Source organism: Cebidichthys violaceus, unplaced genomic scaffold (genome assembly GCF_023349555.1).
Source record: "Cebidichthys violaceus isolate CVI_PGR_0920_01 unplaced genomic scaffold, fCebVio1.0.p SCAF_73, whole genome shotgun sequence".
NCBI classification, from domain to species: domain Eukaryota; kingdom Metazoa; phylum Chordata; class Actinopteri; order Perciformes; family Stichaeidae; genus Cebidichthys; species Cebidichthys violaceus.
In genome coordinates, this window is record NW_027176957.1 from 277,501 (window position 1) to 285,000 (window position 7,500).

General features: G+C 43.0%; 1 protein-coding gene across 1 annotated transcript in view; it reads left to right on the forward strand.

Moving 5' to 3' along the window:
• LOC137891997 (H-2 class I histocompatibility antigen, Q10 alpha chain-like) overlaps positions 1-595 on the forward strand; it is a 10,695-nt gene extending 10,100 nt beyond the window's left edge. Inside the window, exon 12 of the mRNA XM_068736875.1 lies at positions 1-595. This exon is cut by the window's left edge and continues 1,351 nt beyond it. The gene's annotated coding sequence lies outside the window, so the exon portion shown is untranslated.
• Positions 596-7,500: the final 6,905 nt, after the last annotated feature.

Consider the following 7,500-nt stretch of genomic DNA (forward strand, 5'->3'; position numbering starts at 1 on the left):
CTTAATACGACAAATTGCAATTTATGTTTGTTATTGTGGAGTAGCTTGAAATTTAACAAAAGTCTGGATTAAAAAGAAGTACACAATGTATTTTATGAGTAATAAGCAGGGGTATATTACAATATGTGGTAAAGTACTGCATCATTTAGTACTCGCTGTTGTAAATACACACTTTTTATTATATGAGGTTGTTGAATTAATCATAGGTTGCCTTCATTTAAAAAGCTTTGACTGTGCAGAGATTTTGATCATATTTAAAAATTAATGTTTTCTGCATTCAAATGTTTTACTCTTTTGGTTTTTACGTTTTGTTATCTTGCTGTTAAGGATTCTTTAAATATCTTTTGCAAAATGCAACATATCTACTCAATCTTAGTATAAATTTGCCACTTTAATAGATCTGCAGTGAATCCTGAAATCTGCTTGTTGTTTTTAAATGTATTCATATACACAGTAGATATACTTTTGTTTGGTTTATTATTTTCTTTTGAGCTTTTGGATATTATGTATCTGCTCTTTAAATCATGTTTGAACTATAGAGACATTTGTCCTGCACATCATCTGCTTCTGAAATAAATAAAAAATCCATTTGAAATCGTTGTTGAATGGAATCTATTGATTTGCTGTAGTGTAGTAGACGTTGGACAGTTTTTTATATAAATAAAATATATTCAAAAAGTATTTGCCCCCTTCCGGGTTTCTTATTGTTTTGCTTTTTTGTCACACTTAAATGTTTCAGATCATCAAACAAATTTTAATATTAGACAAAGATAACCCGAGTAAATACAAAATGCAGTTTTTAAATGATGATTTAATTTACTAAGGGAGAAAAGCTGTCCAAACCTACTTGGCCCTGTGTGAAAAAGTAATTGCCCCCTAAACCTGATAACTGGTTTTGTCACCCTTGGCGGCAACAATTGTAATCCAGCGTTTGCGATAACTGGCAATGAGTCTTTCACATCGCTGTGGAGGAGTTCTGGCCCACTCTTCTTTATAGAATTGTTTTAATTCAGCCACATCGGATGGTTTTAGATCATAAACGGCTTGTTAAAGCTCAGGCTACAGCATCTCAATCAGATTTAAGTCCAGACTTTGACTAGGCCACTCCAGAACCTTCATTTTGCTTTTCTTGAGCCATTCAGAGGTGGACTTGCTGGACTTGCTGGACTTGCTGGTGTGTTTTGGATCATTGTCCTGCTGCAGAACCCAAGTGTGCTTGAGCTTTGAAGTCACAATCTGATGGCCGGACATTCTCCTTCAGGAGGTTCTGGTAGAGAGCAGAATTCATGGTTTCATCAATTATGGCAAGTGGTCCAGGTCTACCATCACACCACCACCACCATGTGTGACTGTTGCTATGATGTTGTTTTAATGAAATGCTGTGTCAGTTTTACTCCAGATGTAACGGGACGCACACCTTCCAAAAAGTTCAACTTTTGTCTCTTCAGTCCACAGAATATTTGAACAAAAGTCTTGAGGATCATCAAGATGTTTTTTGGTAAATGTGAGACGAGTCTTTGTGTTCTTTTTGCTCAGCAGTGTCTTTCTCCTCAGAACTGTCCCATGATGCTATTTGTGCTCAGTCTGTTTCTTATTGTTGAGTCATGAACACTGATCTTAACTGAGGAGACTGAGGCCTGAAGTTCTTAAGATGTTATTCTGGGGTCTTTCCAGACTGATTCATGTCAGTTACTTTGTTTCTCATCTATTCTTGAATTTCTTTACATGATGTGTTGCTTTTTGAGATCTTTTAGCCGACTTCACTTTGTCAGAGAGGTTATATTTAAGTGATTTCTTGATTCAACAGGTCTGGCAGTAATCAGGCCTGGGTGTGGATCGTGAAATTGAACTCAGCTTTCCAAAAAATCACATTTGATTCATGATTTATCAAGGGGGGGCAATTACTTTTTCACACAGGGCCAAGTAGGTTTGGATAGCTTTTCTCCCTTAATAAAAGAAATCATCATTTGAAAACTGCATATTGTATTTACTCGGGTTATCTTTGTCTAATATTAAAGTTTGTTTGATGATCTGAAACATTTAAGTGTGACAAATATGCAAAAAAATAAGAAATCCGGAAGGGGGCAAATACTTTTTCACAGCACTGTATATGTCACATATGCACAGTAACTCTCCAACACTCCCAGATTCGATGAGATTGCTCGACACAAAGCTCATCTTATCTTTTAGTGACATCTGGTGGTGATGAGAGGCGACTGCAGACGTTTTTATTTTTAGACCACACTGAAATCAGCGTGTCGTCGTCTTTGAGCCGCAGAGCACCAAGAGACAAACCCCTCGTCGTCCTCTGCTCCCTCAGGTGTTCTCCACACACTACATGCCCCACATCCAGCAGTGGTGGGAGGGGTCCTCGCTGAGGGCCTCCTGAACCAGGCGCCCGAGGCTCCGTGACTCCATCTTGAGTGACAGTTAAACCACGACATGAAATGAAGGGTTAAGAAGTTAAATAAGTGAGATGGTGATTATGACCTCCACCTCTTCGCAGTGACTGCGAGAGTAATGTCCACACTACTATGTTTCCATTTGAAAACGCATATTATGTTCTGCTACGTTTACACCGAGCGTCCACAGGACTTTGAAAACGCTCCCGGGGACGGATAAGATTGAAAACTCCGAGGTTACCTCTTTGTGTGGAAGTTCGTTAACGCATAAGTTTAGAAACGAGGACGCTCACACCCGCGTTCGTTTCTTCATTAGTTGTTAGCAGTCACGACGTGTCCTTCCCTGATTCGTCCCCGATCACGTGAGCCTTTCCCGGAAAATCATAAACAACAACAGTCTTGATTATTGATCGACTACCAGGTTAATTTAACATGGAGAACTGATTACAGGCATTGCTGACCTTGTTGTCTTTACAAGCAGCTGTTGTCCAGTTAAATTCTGCATGTCTGCGGAGGAAGCAGCTGTTAATGGAGCGATTAGCGAGCGGCGTGTCCAGCGGCGTTATCAGACCTATGGAGCGGCTTTCCTTTTCTCATTAATGCTTATTTTGTTGTGCACAACTATTGTGAAGTCCACACACACAAACTATAAAGGAACAAAACATTGATCGCTAGGAAGGCCATGGAGGTCCTGCTCCTGGCTCCCCCGCCTCCCCCACACCAGCTGGACCGCTTCCTTCTGGAGGAGCAGGAGGAGGACGTGCTGCTGGAGCTCCGCCTCTTCTTGCGTTACGTCACGGAGCGTCTGACTCTGGACTCTCAAAACAACCACAAATACTCTCAAAACAACCACAAAGAGACTCAAAACAACCACAAAGACTCTCAAAACAACCACAAAAAGCGCCTAAACAACTATAAATTCCTTTTTTCTTGCTCACATGTGGGGGAGGTGGTGGGGCCTCATCTGGCAGAACGTCCTTGAGTACAACCCAGACAGCAACGCCACGGGTGAGACGACTGGAATCACTTAAAGTAACTTCAACCAGAGTTCCAGGCACCACTCTAGTACGATAGAAATATTCAGCATTCACTTGAAGCCTCATTCGACACCAGAAGTCTTTTATCTGCCTCTTTCACTGAGGGTTTTATCTCACAATGTATTCTCCTCTCCTTCACTGTCTCCATGAAACACACCGAGCAGGTGATTCCAGGTGAAAGCTCTGATGCTCTGCATCGATTTTCATTTCGTCTCATCCACTTCAGTCATAAAGCAGACGGGGTTCAAGGAGCTTAGAGACGGCTCACAGTCTGACATTTTCACCGTGGACATTGTGTCTGGTTCGCTGTGAAGCCGGCAGCTTTTATTTGCTGAAAAAATAAAATCCTCAGCGCTCTTTCACCTGGATTCACCTGCTCACTGTAGATGAAAATGTTGTCGTATCGTCAGTTAGTTACAGAAAATAATTCTGCTACAGTTCTGATAATTTGTTCTGAGAATTCTCTGTATTTCTTTGTTCTATAAGGCATATAAGCAAAGTGTTAACTGAATAGTTTTGGGGTTTGTCGGACAAATTAAGATCTCACCTTAACCTCTGGGAAATCCTAATTGTAAACTAAAAGATTGATCCAAAAAATGTATTTATGTATTCTATTATTTGTGTGTGTGTGTGTGTGTGTGTGTGTGTGTGTGTGTGTGTGTGTGTGTGTGTGTGAGGTAAAGAAAATAATCCAACCGAGAACCACTGTGGAAAAGAGCAGCGTTTAAATCCTTAAAATATAAAGTGTTAAATGTTTAGACCCCACAGAGCTGCTCCTCATACATGTGTATGTGTCTGACCAGCAAGAGGATCTCGACTACGTCAGCAGAAACAGACCACCCTGCTCACTTTGTCAAATGAGGAGACAAGGAGACGAGGAGAGGAAGAGTGTCGGAGGAAAAGGAAAAGTCAAGAGGAAGAAAGATGAGGAGATCAAGAGGAGGTCTGAGTGCACTCGTCTTCACTTCCTGCTCCTTCTTACGACCTTCCCTCTCACCTTCCTCCTCTCACCTTCCTCCTCTCATCTTCCTCCTCTCAGCTTCCTCCTCTCATCTTCCTCCTCTCACCTTCCCTCTCACCTTCCTCTCCTCTCACCTTGCCTCTCACTTTCCTCTCCTCTCACCTTCCCTCTCGCCTTCCTCCTCTCACCTTCCTCCTCTCACCTTCCTCCTCTCACCTTCCTCCTCTCACCTTCCCTCTCACCTTCCTCCTCTCACCTTCCCTCTTACCTTCCCTCTCACCTTCCCTCTCACCTTCCTCTTCTCACCTTCCCTCTCACCTTCCCTCTTACCTTCCCTCTCACCTTCCCTCTCACCTTCCCTCTCACCTTCCTCCTCTCACCTTCCTCCTTTCACCTTCCCTCTCGCCTTCCTCCTCTCACCTTCCTCCTCTCACCTTCCTCCTCTCACCTTCCCTCTCACCTTCCTCCTCTCACCTTCCCTCTTACCTTCCCTCTCACCTTCCTCCTCTCACCTTCCTCTTCTCACCTTCCCTCTCACCTTCCCTCTTACCTTCCCTCTCACCTTCTCTCTCACCTTCCCTCTCACCTTCCCTCTCACCTTCCTCTTCTCACCTTCCCTCTCACCTTCCCTCTTACCTTCCCTCTCACCTTCTCTCTCACCTTCCCTCTCACCTTCCCTCTCACCTTCCCTCTCACCTTCCTCTTCTCACCTTCCCTCTCACCTTCCCTCTTACCTTCCCTCTCACCTTCCCTCTCACCTTCCCTCTTACCTTCCTCTTCTCACCCTCCCTCTCACCTTCCCTCTTACCTTCCCTCTCACCTTCTCTCTCACCTTCCCTCTCACCTTCCCTCTCACCTTCCCTCTCACCTTCCCTCTTACGTTCCCTCTCACCTTCCCTCTCACCTTCCCTCTTACCTTCCTCTTCTCACCTTCCCTCTCACCTTCCTCCTCTCACCTTCCCTCTTCATTCCCGCGTCATTAAGAGAACCGGGACAAAGAAGATTAAGACCTCGTCCTCCTCGTCCAGCAGGGGGAGCACTGAGTCGGGCCCCTCCGAGAGCGGCGTTGGGGACCACTTGGCACCTTTAAATGGAGTCCTCGTGAACGGGTACCACCATCCCGAGCCAACGGGGCATCAAAAAGACTCAAAGACTCCCCTGACCGCGTCGGTGAACAGGGTTTGTTTTAGCGAAGCAGGTCTGTATACCTAAGTGAGTGCAGAGCTACGCTGCTGCAGCTTCAAACACACACAGCAGATGTAAAGTAAAAAAACAACTAAAGGGAGTGAAAGTAAAACTTCTGCTTCTACGAGCTTCAACAGGCCGCCACCTCAGACCCCCCCGAGGCTCTGCAGGAAGTCCGGGCATCGAGCCAAGAGGACGCACAACGCTGAGCCGAGGCCTCGACCCGCCTCTCTGATATCTTACCAACAGAAATGTGTTTCAGTCCACATGTGAGGATTTCACTTCCAAATACACTTTAATTATGATTTGATGTCTCTTTTAACCCGTAGAGACCCACATAGACACGCTTTTTGACATACTGTGTGTTTTTCTAGTCATAAATCTGCGATGAACATTGTGTTTTGTGCCTTTTAAACGGTCTTAGAACATTATGATGGAAGTATATAACCCATTCTCACTTATAGCTCAAGGGTTGAAACCATTTGTTTTACAGATTTGGTGCTACATTTAACCGTTTTTTACTTAATTTACTCGATAATAGATAAGATTTGGTACCCAAAACTTTTGATGTTTGCAGATTTCTGCCCCCACGTCTCGGCCCTGGATACGCGACAAAGGTTCATGGATGAATAATGGAGCATTTATTTTAAAATAGACAAGGAGAGAGAGTGTGAGGTTCTCAAACCTCTTGTAGCTGAAAACATTCATCAATAAAATCAAGCTTCACGTTAACGTTTAAAAACTTTAGGACAACCAGGCAGTAAAACCTCCGGTTCTGTAAAATGAAGCCGATGCTTCATGTCTTATAGCTGCATTCTCTCTAGTGTCCACCAGGGGGCGACTCCTCTGGTTGTATAGAAGTCTAGTCTAAAATGACTCGACTTCTCTCTTGATTTATTCCCTCAGTAAACATTGTAAACACTTTGGACACAGCAGAACTATTTTTAGCTCAGTGTGTCTACAGACAGCGAAAAACAACCGCAACAAGACGGAGCTCCTTCAGGTACGACCGTCACACCGAAAACAGAGCCACAGCACACCTGCAGCTGACTCCTCCGTAAGTCCCGCCCCTCAAACTCAGAAGGGGCCAATCACAGCGTAGCATCGTCCAGCTCTTACTACGTATACTATTTAATAACTTAATGCTTCATCTACACACTCTTGTCACAGCGTAGGAAAAGAACAGTGCTCAACAGATGAGCGACAGCTCTGTTTGTCTTATTGTCTGTCACCAGTGTAGCATTAAAGCATGGTGGAATTAGCACGCTAACCAGTTGTTAGCGAGCTACCTAATAGTTTGTTAGTTCCACAGTGGAACTAACAAACTATTAGCTAGTGATCGGGGACGAATCTGGGAAGGACACGTCGTGACTGCTAACAACTAATCAAGTAGCGAATGCGGGTGTGGGCGTCATCGTTTCTAAACTTGAACTAACGTGGAACTAACAAACTATTAGCTAGCTCGCTAACAACTGGTTAGCGTGCTAATTCCACCATGCTTTAATGCTACACTGGTCACAGAAAAGGAGCTGTTGCTTCAGTCAAGATACCACAGAAAACAGTTCAATGTCGTTCTACTTTATACTATTTCTGTTAGATATTAATAGTAGATTTCCAGGTTTATTTGACTTTTTTATTTTTCTCTCCAGGAAATGAAGAAAGAAATCGACAGCTTCTCTTGATCTCTCATATCATATTATAATACAGTATTTATTAATGGGGCCACTTTATAATCACTATGACCATGTAATAGTATTAAATTATAATTTATTGTGACTTAACTTGAATTAAAAAAAAAAATCCTTTTTTATTTTTCAAACTTTGACAAGTTCCTGTTTTTTATTCAGATAATTGTGCTTCATATTAATATTTGTTAAATTCTAAATATTTTAGTTTTTACATTAAATAATCAGTG